General features: G+C 41.7%; 1 protein-coding gene across 2 annotated transcripts in view; it reads right to left on the bottom strand.

Annotated features, from left to right (window-relative positions):
* LOC135494845 (calpain-5-like) overlaps positions 1-12333 on the bottom strand; it is a 111680-nt gene extending 99347 nt beyond the window's left edge. For both annotated transcript variants that reach the window (XM_064783135.1, XM_064783136.1), the window contains exon 1: positions 12223-12333. The gene's annotated coding sequence lies outside the window, so the exon portion shown is untranslated. The remainder of the gene's footprint in view (positions 1-12222) is intronic.
* Positions 12334-14582: the final 2249 nt, after the last annotated feature.

Raw genomic sequence — 14582 nt, 5'->3', positions numbered from 1 at the left:
GTATCCTTGCTAGGGGTACCCACCATAAAATTTTTGTCAAAACAAATCAGTAATAAATGAGATATTGCACATTTTAACTTTTCGGTTATAGCCCCCTGGTGGCAAAGTCAAGAATTAGAGCAGAGCAAAATTCAGTGTCAGGGTCTTGTCTTGTATTAGTAGATCCCTCCGCTTGATCGGAGCACCTTGCTCGGGTCGATATCCTGATCCTCTGCAAGTAGTTTTTCGTTTATCTTAATGTCTCGCGTAGTGTGCAGTTTGTGGCACAGCAAGTTTGAGAGTTTATTGGCACTTATTACGTTTTTGTTTAGCTTTAGCATGATAATATTTCTATTGTTTCTAGTGTTATTTTGAGTGATATATCCCCACCCGTTCAGCACCGCAGAGCATACTTCATCGTCTGTCCTTGGTGGCGTCAGCTTTTCTTCTGTGTATAGTTTCTGGAGGTTCTCTATCCTGGCAGCTCTCATCTCTTGCATGATTGGGCATCTGATCAGAAAGTGAACAACATCATCCTCCTCCTCGTTGCACAGGGGGCAGATTGGGGAGATCTCCTTTTTTAAGAACTGGACCTTTGTGACTTGTAGGCCGTATCGACCCACCAGTAGACGTGCCCTTGTGGTTGCAGCCTCCACCATATATGGTTTGCCTTTGCACGGAAGCCATAATGGGTGAGGTTTGCCTGTCCAGGTCTGATGAACAATCAGCCATTTGAGAGTCTTCTTACTGCCTGCCTCGATTGATAGTTTTGTGTACCATTTGTCCTTTACTAGTAGGGTTGTGTGTTCTCGCCAGGAGGATTTAGGCCAAGGGTACACTATTGCCTGATTCACATCAATGCCATAGTGCCATCCCATCTTGCGGACCTGTGCAAACCAGCTCTTGGAAGTGTCTGTCTTCGTCGCTAATTGTCTAAGTGCCACCTGATACAGTGGGTTAACCGTGTCTAGTCTTGTGATAGCCCCAAAGAGTGACAGCTGATGTATGTGAACAGTGGCAGTTATTGGAAGTGCACCTAATAGGAGATAGACGGCGGCTGAAGCTGTATTCTCTGATAGGCCCTGGATCCTGCGGATGATGGTTCTGTGGCATCTGTCAAGTGACTCTAGCTGTGTGGCTGTGGCGGTTGTGGCCTCCAATCCATACACGATTTGTGGGATGACAAATGTCTCGCAGAGCTTCTGGCTGGCTGGTGGGTCCAGCCCGTTGTTGCCGTGGAAACCAATACCCATCAGCGAGTAGGCAGTCCTTCTTGCCATGGACAGTCTGCTTGTTAGATCTGGGGTTGCTTTACTCGCCTGCCAATTCATTCCTAGGTGGTCAAATGTTTCGACAGTTGGAGCTGGTTTGGACTTTAGGAACCACTGTCTGCTTGTCTCTCCGTCGTTGCGATGGATTTTGTGCGGGCATACCACTGACTTTATTGGATGAAGGTCATACAGGTTGTCTTCGGCGTAGTTGTCGCTGATGGTCATCTGTGCCTGGAGTTCCTGGGGTTTTGTTGACATTAGTAGGATGTCATCTGCACAACCTGGAGATCCCACGTATGTAGAGCCTATGTGTAATCCGATCCCTGATCTTTGTAGTGAAGTGAGGAGATCATTAGCATAGACTTTGTATAGTGTTGGGGATAATATGGCTCCCTGTTTCACACCCTGGTGGATGGCGTATTCTCTGCTATCTAATCCCTTCCATCTAACCACTTCGGATCCTGAGCAGTACATATCATCGATGAGCCTCCACAGTGACAGGTTAACTCCAGAGGTATACAGTTTGTGTTTCAGTTTCGGATGGTAAACTACATCGAAAGCTTTCCTTGCATCAAGTGAGCAGATATATAAGGGTACATACGACCTTGAGCATGATGTATACAAAGTTTCAGGTCCATAGCACAAGCGGTTAAGAAACGTGCCACAGGATACAACGGACGACGACGACGATAACGGACACAGAGCTATCGTATAGACTCCTCACGGTGAGCCAAAAAGAGGTTGAAGAGTAATTTTATGTATCAGCCAACATGCTGATCCTAATTATGAATACGTATGGACAAAGCCTAATTTGCTTACTTATGCAGCCTCAACAAGTTTACATGAAGTGCATATTGTTTGTCATTGTTGTCCTTCAGAAATGAAATGCTCCTTCTTTTGAATGGCTCACAATGGATGTATGCAAGAAACTATAGCAGAAAATATTGCGTTCAGATAACATTATTCAACTTGATTTAAAACTACCATGACTGATTTTTAACACCTTGTACAACGAACTTATTGTGTAACTTCATCGTTCATGAAATAATCAATCATATGATTAAAACAGTCAAATAAAAGCAAATCTTGTTATCGAACAATCTTCTTCTTACGGGTTTGATTTTCTTTTATGGGTATACTCCAGAACCAGCTCTCTGTCTCCGAGGCAGAGTCCGGGTGCGAGGAGTCAGACCCAACCCACGGATCGGTACGAAAGCCAAGTAGGTTCATTCAAACTCAAAGTGCAATACCCAAAACTCGACCCGGCACGTTTGCGAATGTATGTTTGATGTTTTCAAACTCGAAACTCTTTTGCATCAAAGGCAGATCTAATAGCACGAGGCCCACCATTTGCTTATGGTCAACTGCCAGGAGGATGTCATTCATGACCTTGATGAGGGCAGTCTCGGTATCATGGCCAGACTGATGGCGGACTGCAATTTTTCGAAAAGATTGGCACCAGACATGAGGGCTTGGATAAGAAAGACAGATTTCAAACTGGCCGATAAGGGGGGACGGGTACCCTGCCAGTCTCAAGCGAGGAGTTGATAAGGTTGCAGAATATTGGAGCGACATTTTCCAATACAGTGTCCTCCGTTTGTCACTTAAGCGTGGAAAAAATAAGCAAAGCGGTTTGCGAGCTGCAGCTCAGAGCCATGTGGATGACTAGGCAGTGGAGAAACCTCCTTCCGCCCCAGAAGTAAGTTAGCCATAGTAACAGGTGACGTTGATCCTTCTCGCACTCATCTATCTTGCCACTGAAGAATGCTGCCTTAGCAGTCGCGATTGTGCATGTCACTGCCACATGTTTCGTCTTATACAGCTCCCTATGAACTTCCAACTTTGACTTCTGCCAGATGGCTTCAGCCCTGTGCCTTTCCATTCTGGCGGTATAAACCTTCTGACTGAACCAAGGGACTTTGTGGCGAATAATTGTCTTTTTGGTAAAAAACGGAGAACATTTATTTAAAATAACCCTCACCAAAAACCAGTAGATTGAGTCTAGTGGAACTACATTGGGGAACACTGGAACCACACTGGTTAAAACTGGAACACCACTGGTACTACTGGTACTCCACCGGTCCTTCACTGGGGAAAGTTATATAAAATTGAATGAAGAACTGGAACTACTGGTATACCCCTGGCACTACTGGTATACCACTGGAACACCACTGGGGAAATTTGGTAATGCTGTATGCAGTTGATGAAGACCTGGAACTACTGGTATACCCCTGGAACACCACTGGCCATCAGTTGGTCATGTGATATGGTCAGGTGACATGGTCAGGTGACTTGTGTCTTCTGCTGACCTTGCAAGGAGGCAGTCATTTTTGTCTCTTTCTTTTTCCAAAATTGGGGGAATCTTGTCAGTATCTTTGTACTTTCATGTGCCAACTTACAACATTTGCCCCTGATTCCCCAGGCACATTTTGAAGGGTCTGTTTGGTGGCCATCAGTTCGTCATGCGATAGGGTCAGGTGATATGGTCAGGTGACTCGTGTCTTCTGCTGACCTTGCAAGGAGGCAGTCATTTTTGTCTCTTTCTTTTTTCCAAAATTGGGGGAATCTTTTAAGTATCCTTGTACTTTCATGTGCTAACTTCTACAACATTTGCCCCTGATTCCCCAGGCACATTTTGAAGGGTCTGTTTGGTGGATTTATTTCTTTATTAGGAAAATTGGAATGGTCCAAGTCCCATGATGATCCCAATCAGTTGCCCCAGACTCTGTTCTGTGAAACGTATGTGCATGATTTATGCTCCCGTTACATGTACCTTTGATGGTGAGAAGGGAGTTTACTCTCAAACCTCTTGGTATTAACCTTGGCGCAGAGCGGGCGAGGGGGTTTGGGTGCTATTGACTGTACATTCACTGCAAAACAATTTTTCTTGGAATCCAGAGGTCACTGATACTCCACTGGTACTCCACTACTGGCACTACTGCATGGTTACCAATGCAGATATGTTCACCACTGGTATCACACTGGTACTACACTGGCACTACTGGGTCCTCCTAATCAATGTTGACCTCTAACCCTAAACCCAGGGAGCATCCAGTGTAAATCCAGTAGAAACCAGTGTAGATCCAGTGTACTTCTGTGTATGAATTATTTAAATGAGCTACTGGATCCACACTGGGTTTGGGACTGGATCATCCCTGGTACATCACTGATACTCAACTGGTGCATCACTGGCGATACTGGTTTGTCACTGGCACGCACTACTGGAACTATACTTGATTACCCTTGGACACCCCCCTGGGCTATGGTACTGTTGTACCAAAGCAGCTACATCTGAGCACTTTGTTCTACTGAGTTCAGATTTAGTTATGTCCCTCCTGAAGTCAGAAACGTTTATAACCTTGATCTTTCGGGTGTGGACAACCTTGCTATCAAGATTGGACAACATTATTGAAACAGCACTGGAGCATGATCCGACATTGCGATCGGCCCCACTGACAATTCTTGAAGGATGTGCTTGTCCGATTTACGTGTATTACAGCCAACTGCAAGATGAGCCAAAACCATGGCAGGATTTACTACATTTCGCGAAAATTGTTATAAAATGAATACATGGTATTCCGCTATTACAGCTCCTGCCAAACGACAATTTAATGAATCTACGTGAACAGACTCGCACCACCCAAAATCAACTCTAATCAATGTCTGGAGTTTCCACACTGCTGACAAGTCCTTAGACCTTCTGTGGGGTACAGTTAAAAACACAATTGACATCCTTAAATTCGTGTGATTTGGACTGTTGTTCCAGAATATTCACCAAAATACAGCAGAAAAACTCTATTAAAAGGTCACCCTCAGGCCTGACACATGTACTGTCTTTATCGGAGAGGAGTCCTGCTCAGAAAGGTCAAATGGAACGGAGTAAACTAGCTTTAGTGTCCTTTAACAAAGAGGGTGTCTTATTAGAGAGCTGTTTGCTAATGTATTAGCAGGCAACAATCTCTAAAATAAGTCCTGTTCCAATTCCTGAAAATGATACAGATAAATTCCCATACTGCTCATCCTGAGACTGTACAGTTATCCATGAATCGCAACCAGCGTTCTTTGGCAAAATCTCAACATCCCGAGAAGAAAAATTTATCCCCTTGCTCCCAAAGTTAAAGATAAGACAAAGAACATGGAAAGCTGTTACAATGATGATAAAGAGCAAGAGGGCCAAACTTACACGAGTACCCATGATGAATTGCATCTACATGTACATGACGTTGTACACTGTTGAATGATTAACTCCAAACTATTAGAATGTCATATTGACTGTTACAGAGCACTCTCAAACACATGCTTGTTGAACCTCAAGTGATTTAGGGGGCACATTTTAAGGCCCCATTATAGGATACAATTATAAAATGCTAATGAAAAATCAAACAAAGATCAGATTGAGCGATCTAATTTCAATGTTTCCGTACAGACAAGGTTTGTAGTTGTACTCCTCAAGGCACCAGTGGCAATAAGACGTAACATTTATAGTAAATGACTAGCCTCCCACTGCTAATCACTGTCTGTGAACTGATACGTTGAAGGCAGCCCCAAAGAACATGGTGGAGGGGGACGAATCCCTTCCCCTACAATGGGAGAATATAGGCATTGACAAACCATGCCCCAACATGCCGTAGCCCAGCAAGCTAAGTTAGCTTTTTTAAATGCCAGATGTTGCCCGTTCCAGCACACCCAAATTAAATCCTGGTATGTAGGGCCTGTTCCAAGGCAATGCAAATGCTCCCATGTACAGAATAGATTAACGTCTGAGGCTGCATCACTTGTATGCTTATTGAGAGCTATTGCATAGCGATACATAAGTAGGCCTGTATTAGACCTGTATTCGCCGGAATTCTGGTCATAGTAGTGTTGGTTTGGAGATATCATGCATCCCTGTTGAATCGGTTAATCGACAGAAACAAGGTATTAATTATATCTTAACGCTTATGAAAGCCATTTCACCCCTGAGAAAGTAATATGAATTTGGTGCAGTTATTTCTGGATTAACAGCAGTGGATGGACAAAAAAAGGAATGGAAAGGCCAGGGGTCATTGTGCTCAACGTAGATATTTGCTGGTTAATAAGAATTCATCCGGGTTAACAAACAAGTATAAGTATAGTTTATAGGTCAAATCAAAATCGGAATGACAAGTGATCTATCCTTGCTTGGAGTACCTACCATTAAAGGGAAATGCCCGGGAAAAAAAGGGGAGTTTTGCACGGCCCGGTCAAAACCTTAGACGGGAATAAGGTTTCATTGATAAATATAAGGAGTTTCAAGGCCCAAAAATCACTTGTAAGGTTCAATAGATACTGGCCTTTCATTGGTTTACGGTTTGCGAATCATTTACATACTCTCATCTTGAAAAATATGACAATATTTACGATTACGTTATTGATTTTTGCAACATTTTCGGTAACGCGCCCCTTGCGGATCTGTAAGGTACCATTCGGATGCTTGAAAAATGCCTCGTCTCGTCGATTCGCTCGCGGATTTTCCATTTTCTCCTCTCCAACTCACTACTATCGCTATTGACTGCGTAACATACACTAACATGCTTTCGCTATCATTGCTAACTTCATTTACTAGGACACTGGCCTCTTTGTAGCCGATTATGTAACCCATAGTGGAAACACCTGACAGCGCCGCCCGGCATGATCCACGTGCTACTGGCATATTTATAACTCGTAGTAAATAAGGTTGTAAAAATATGCAAATGAGATGCCGTATATGGAAACCATGACGTCACTAAGCAGTTCTTATTTCTGCTACGGGTGGCGCTGTTGCTTGCTTCTGGAGGCGCTATTCAACCTCTTTAAAATATTATTGAAAACAAGTCACTAATAAACAAGATATTGCACTTTTTACCTTTTTAGTTTTGGCTCCCTGGTGGCCGAGTCAAGAATCATATTGGACCGAAATTCGGTGTCAGAGTTTATCTGACCTAGAGGGTCATGTGTACCAAGTTTGAGATGTTAGCTTAAGCGGTTAAGAAACTCGCCATTGTCACACCCAAACGACCAATTTTAGCCATTTGACTTCTTTGACCTTGAAAAGCAGGTCAAATTAGAAACTCATACCACATATGATCATGATGTATCCTTGCTTGGATTACTTATCATAAAAATATTATCAAAAACAAGTCACTAATAAGCAAGACATTGTAATTTTCACCTTTTCAGTTTTGACCACCAAGTGGCCAAGACAACAATCAGATAAAACCAAATTTCGGGGTTAGAGGTTAAATCTGACATAGGGGATTATGGAATGGAACGAGGCAAAGGATAATTTCAACCTGCTGCGACTGGTTTGACCGTATGAATGACGTAGAGTCAAAATTTGGTTGTCTTTCACAAATATTGTTAGAGTGCGTCGCATCGTGAGACGGCTGGAGTCTCGAATGCACTGTGACGTCATTGGTGATTAGATGACGTCATCGGTGGGTTGGTCACGCTAAAATATGGTCGGGTGAGTAAATACCGCAATGTCTTTAATGGTGGGATTCTCGGAGACTAGTCAGTTTCGTTTATAGTTTAACTCATCAGAAACCAATGTCGGTTTTCAACAGTTGCTCATACGAGTGTGCACCTAGCTGGTACGGTTTGGCCTAAAAACTCCACTCGGAAGGGCGATAAATGAGATTGTTACTATTAGTTACTTTTGCAGTTAACAAGAGTTTCTGCCTGGTGGTTTTGTTCATGACTATGCGGACTATATGTCAAGAACAGTTGTTTCTAGGACAAGAGCGATACTTGCCAATTTTGCGCGGGCTGTGTGATTTTTGTGTCGTTGCCCCGTGAGTGTTGGTGTAATGGCCGCCCGGACGAGGAGGTCTCTGAGTTTGGGTTGTTTACGATGGCCGAGTGGAGGTACGGGCTGGAGCTGTGCCCAGATCAGCCGTGTTACAGGTCTGATCCGACTCCGAGTCGTTGGATTTAAATATGCACGATATGAAACTTTGCATTGAAGTCTGGAATGAGCGAGCGACCATTATTTTTGACCCCACCATCCCGGGGCCCACCATTTGTCATCCTAAAATAAACCTGGGGCTAACACGGCCACAGAATAGCCGTACCTCCATTGTGGATGATGTAATGCCTGGTCATGGACTCAATTCTTGGGATTAACTCCTAAAGTACATAAGCCATGGGTTTGAATCGGTGTACCCCCATTTCGCCTACACCCATTTCGCCTATTACCCATTTCGCCTACACCCATTTCGCCTACCCCCATTTCGCCTACCCCCATTTCGCCTACTCACCATTTCGCCTACACCCACTTCGCCTATTCACCATTTTGCCTACTCACCATTTCGCCTACTCACCATTTCGCCTACTCACCATTTCGCCTACTCACCATTTCGCCTACTAAAAAGGAAAAGACTGGTGTGCACTGGACATTTGAACAATTTTACGAATTGTTGAGCTTGGTTTTTTTCCTTTATATTATAGTATATTTCCCAGTTAAACTTTACCATACTTTATCATTCCAACCCGGCCTCTTGAGACAAGACCACCATTGATTTTTTAAGCCTTTTTGCAGTTAAATTGTCACAGTTCGACCGCCTCGCAATGCTTCGGGTTGTGAATCTGAAATTTGGATATGACATTCCAGACAGTCAGGCGAGTAAATGGTGAAATTTTATTAGAACTGGTGGTTGTCCACGAATTTTTTTTCTTCAAATTGGACAAATTTGAGAGACCATGATATTTCCACTGTTTTCAGCCAAATCTCAAAATTTATTTTTTCATCAAAAAAATTATTTTTATCTGTAGACTTGCCATACCAAATATCTTTCCAATACCTCTCCAAATAAGCACTTGACAGTTGAAAACACACTCGCGTCTAATTCATAGGTCTGGAACCTCCAACCTATGAATATTCAATGGTGGTCTTGTCTCTCTTCACTTCACTTAATTGGGGGTGGGGGGAGGGAAGGTCACTCTTCAACATGGAGATATTGATGTGTTTGGGTCAATTGCCGACATACTAGTACTTCCATTTTCAAGGGGTTATAAAGGCGAGGGGGGGGGGCTTTTCATCATTTCAATTATGAATATTTGTAAGTGAAGAACCCAAGAGTCTTGGCCTGTTTTTTTACATCTTGGTACAACCAAGCGCTGCCCTACAGGATATCTTCATTGTGGAGCTTGGCTTTACAAATGGTCATTACATCTTTTGAATTTGAAGTCACTATCATAAAACATTTGAAATGATGTAGGCGAAATGGGTAATAGGCGAAATGGTGAATAGGCGAAATGGGTGTTGGCGAAATGGCGAAATGGGTGTTGGCGAAATGGCGAAATGGCGAGTAGGCGAAATGGTGAGTAGGCGAAATGGTGAGTAGGCGAAATGGGTAATATGCTAAATGGTGAATAGGCGAAATGGTGAGTAGGCGAAATGGTGAGTAGGCGAAATGGGTAAATTTTGTAGGCGAAATGGGTGTAGGCGAAATGGGTGTAGGCGAAATGGGGATGAACCTTTGAATCTGAATATTTCTCCTCAATGTGATGGTGTAGTGCGTTGGTCATAGGTACAATTCTTGATAGTTACTCCTCAATGGGGTGGTGTAGTGCTTCGGTCATGGGTTCGATTCTTGAGATATTCTCCTCAATGGGGTGGTGTAGGTAGTGCTTCAGTCATGGGTTCGATTCAGAGATTTACTCTGAGGTGTGGTGCGGGTCTCAGCTCCCAGCTTACCTCAATATGTAACAAACCTTCTATTCGCCGCACTGGCACCACCTATCCATCCCCATGTCACAAGATAATAGTCCCAGTGATTTGCACTTAGCCTCTCTATTTATGACCATAGCAGCAAATATATGCAGTTAGATGCTGGCGCCACCTATCAATTACCCCATTAACCAGCCGAAATTGATATTCGAAACTACCCTAATGTCATAAGCTCCCTTTCACCAGCGGTGATTTGCTCTATATAGTCTATTCCAAACTAACCTAATGTGACAAGATAATTGCCACTTAAACTGCCAGTGAAACACCTGTAACTAAAAATAGTATTCCATGCTTTGGCTACCAGTCCATAGTATAAAACCTTATGTGTAAAATTATGTGTACTGGAGATGTCATGGCTTGTATGTGCTATAGTTACGTGCGCTAGCTTGATGGACTCCAGCTTGTGTTTGGCATACTTTTGCAATGATAACTCCCGATGTAATCATGATCCTAGGATGACCAGGCTATGTATTGTATATAGAATAAATACACATGGGACCATTGCGCTCGTTGTTGTCGCGGGTCTACTGGTCCTCGGTGTATGCACGGATAATAATGCAATCGTATCAATTCTTCAAATTCAATGTCTTTATATATTTCCATCAAATATACTTCATTGATTGATTGATTGATTGATTGACTGATTGATTGATTGGTACAACTGCAAGATACAAATATCGAAACGCAGTCTTACAAATTAGTCAACATATTCTAACGGAGGGGATAAGACCCTGCAAACAAACTTGAAACCAATTAAACCAACGAATGAGGACAAGTCGGAGGTGCCACACCCAAACAAATTGTCGGACTTCTGAAAAGGACTTCAACGAAAGTAGGCCTCCCATATTCTCGGACAGGAGGCCGGGCATGAGCTGTGACCTAAAATATACCACATTAACATCAAAATAATGAATTATTGACTTAAATCTGTCAATAAACATCTAGAGCATCATTAAGAAACCGTTTTAACTCAAGTTTCGAAAGAATTATTAAAGTAGAGGTCTTTAAGTTGAATGACGGGAGAGACAGTGTGCGACACGGGCGCAGCCTTCAGATTCAGTCGACATGACTGCCTCAAACACATATTTCTCGGACCATTGACAAAACCTTTGGGCTTATTATACATCACTTTGATCCTTATATAATAATAATAATGATGCGTCTTATATAGCGCAGTATCCAGGCCGTTTGCCCGCTCAAAGCGCTTTACATTATTACCCCGGTCTCTCCTGAAACCTTTCAGTAGAACTCAGAAAGGCTGCCGTCAATTCAGCGCACTAGCTGATCATTCCAACCGGTACCCATTTATACACCTGGGTGGAGAGAAGCAACTGCAGGGTTAAGTGTCTTGCCCAGGGACACTGAAACCAGTATTGTGGTTCTAACCGGAGTCGAACCCACGACCTTTCGGTTATGAGTCCGGCGCTCTAACCATTACTCCACTGATTCCTCTTGTGCTTCCTCTTATACCCGCTTGTCAATTCATAAGCACATTGAATCCGCCCTACACACATAAAACGTATCATCGTAATTTGAGGACGTCTTCCTCCGGTGGCAGACGATGGCTTGCATGTCTGGCGTTGTGGTCGTCGTTGGCACATTCTGTCTTTGCCGGACGTTTTGGCTTAAAACTGTCTTTAGACAAGAAACTCCTTGCGATGCGATGCTTTCTTTGCACCAAGTCCAGTAAGCCCCTCTTCGATAGTCCTCGTTTGGTGGTTGGGGAAAATATGCGTTTTTAATCACTGTTAATGACTATTTCAGCATTGGTGATCCGATTTGGAGTACTCTCAGGTTACATGAGAGTAACTTGAGAGTAAGTAGCTCGGTATAGAATAGTTTTTGCATGCAATGTCTGCAAGCCTGTTGAAGTCGGCGGTATAGTCGCTCAAATTTCACGATTCGAGAGGCACCAAAGTTTCTCTACCTAATTCTATGAAAATGTAGGCCTATCAGATATCAATCCACCATGACATGACCACAATGACATGGACTATGGTACAACTGACAAAACTGACGATTAATGGTCAGCACCCCCCTTACTACAGGTCGCCAAGATCAGGCTTAGTCTACAGTCTATAGCACATGCACATCGCATACACTAATGGTACACGTACGTACACCGTCCATGACCATCGCCATCACAACAATCACCATATCACCGATAACAAGTCGTCTTATTTCATCGACAGTAGAAAGCAAATGGGCAATTATGACACTCTAAATACCAAGCCCGGTACTTACTTTAGCGTGCTGCTTATTGCTACGATTGTTTCAAAACGACTGGACCACGAATTAGGCAATATATTTGAAGACAAATTCTTGACCCAATTCAGAGAAAAATATAGGTCACATTGCAGGATGTAAACAAACCGACCACGTGGGTGCCACGCCCATTTCTAGGATCTGTACCGCAAATGCAGCAAACGCATTAAATCAGGCATCCTATGCAATGTTCTTTACTGTGATGCATTATAGTACCCAAAATCTATTTTTCAAGCTATAATTAAACGTTTTGATATACAAATTAATTTGATATCAACATATTTAATCAGTCGAAATAATATTCGTGTGTTCGATGTTCGTTTGTTGGGTGATTCTAAAATGTAAACTAGACGAATATACCACTTCGGTCCCTCTGTCGAATTCTGCTGGCACCCGCTGAAATTCTCAATCGGGCACGCGCATCGCCACTTTCTTATGTGGTCTCTTGGCTCGGGGGGTGGGGGGGGATATCTTCAAGTTTGATCTGGCGAACCAGTTGAGGCAGAACGTTACTTGGAACAGTCGGGGTTCACAAAAACTGCAATAACTTTGGCAATATAATAAGTTTTAACTCAACGCGACAAAAAGCATTCTTTTCTGCAAGATCTACTTTACCTGAAATATATCAAAAGGTACTAGTGTAGGATATTGAATAAGTTTTTACAATATCAAATTGTAAACACTGCTGACTTTACCTGGGACTTGCCCTAGATGTTGGCGCTCATAAATGTCAATAGCCTATAATAATATAAGTCTAGAAAATAAATTTGGAACAACATGAAACAATTTTTGGATCCATTTTATAGCAACAGTCTCCATACTTTTGGGGTAAAATTATGTGAATAGAGGCAACTGGACTTTTTTAAAGCCCCAAATTAACTGTTTTTGATCTATAACACCGTTTATTGGTTTCTATGGTAACCGGCTATTCAATAACATTAAAGACACTTTACAAAAAGATCCTATCAACTTGAAGAGGAGATAGTACCCTTCATCACAAAAGTCGAATTACATTGATTGGTCATGTTTTAAGAAATCTACATGACTTTCAATAATTTGTATCAATCTCATAAGTTTCATTAAAATTGACGTATCAAAAAGTTGTTGTTAACTGTTCACGATGGAAACAAGATAAAAAAGAAAAGTCTGATTTTTTGGCCTAGTTATTTAGTTGTCGGTCCCCATAATGGACCATCGTTTCAGTTTTTGCATTTCACTACTTTAAATGAGTGAGAAAAAAATTCTTCAGAAAACGAGATTTTCTTCATTTCTGGACCTGTGTGAATAACCCCGAAACGATAACTAGCGCTAATAACTTTCCTAATTATAAAGCTATGAATCCCATATTTTAATTGTTAATGGAAGAATACTGGTCCTTTACAGGGAAAAAAATATAGGGATTACTAAACCTGCTTTTAAAGAAAAATACAAATGAGTACTTCAAAAAAATTACTTCTGGAATTTATTAAAAAAAAGCAAAAAACTTCTTTGTTGATTGTTCAGACCTTTAATATCAACATTTTATTGAAACTTTTTTCAGTTATAGCCCTTAGCATGAAATGAGAGACCATTGTTGCTGACTTTTTAATTTCCCCACCGTTTGAGAATTTACACTGAGCAATAGGTAAATTTCTTAACTGATTTCGGCTAAATTTCAAAGTGGTGTATATCCTGTAATTCTTCAAATAATTCAACAATATTTCATAGAGTTCATGATCTAGGTTTAGTGAACATATTCCTACTTCAGATTTTGTATTTTCATAAGTGTCTTTGCAACATGATGGCTTTATTCAGCTGAATTGTCTGTGGAAAACGTTTTTTTAAGTTCATCCTTAAAAAATATTTTTTCAACCTATTTTTGACAAATTCATGATCGAAATAGATAGCAGAGGTATCACTTTATGAGTTTCAAAAAAATGAGTTAATTGTAGTTCCTCTAACTAGTTGAATTGTGAATTAGTAAGGGGGTAGTTGAGGCAATAATAATGCGCTAATTAGGGTTTGCCTCACGATTAATCTCAATAAAATCAGCTTTATCCAATCAATACCAGGTTTCTATACATTTTCGTGTTCACATGAATATCCTTATTGTACTGATGTAAAATGAAGTACTTGAGTTGCTGTTCAGATGAATTAATTACTTAAAACAAATGGTAAATGAAATGGCCAAGGTCCATTGTGCTCACCGTATAGATATTTGGTGGTTAGGAATTCATCCTGGTTAAGAAACATGCTACATGTATAGTATATAGGTCAAACCAAAGTCGGTACGACATATGATGTAACGTTTACTTGGAGTAACTACCATAAAAACATCATTGAAAACAAAGTCACTAATA

This window comes from Lineus longissimus, chromosome 10 (genome assembly GCF_910592395.1).
Source record: "Lineus longissimus chromosome 10, tnLinLong1.2, whole genome shotgun sequence".
NCBI classification, from domain to species: domain Eukaryota; kingdom Metazoa; phylum Nemertea; class Pilidiophora; order Heteronemertea; family Lineidae; genus Lineus; species Lineus longissimus.
This window is presented reverse-complemented; position numbering and strand designations above follow the sequence as displayed.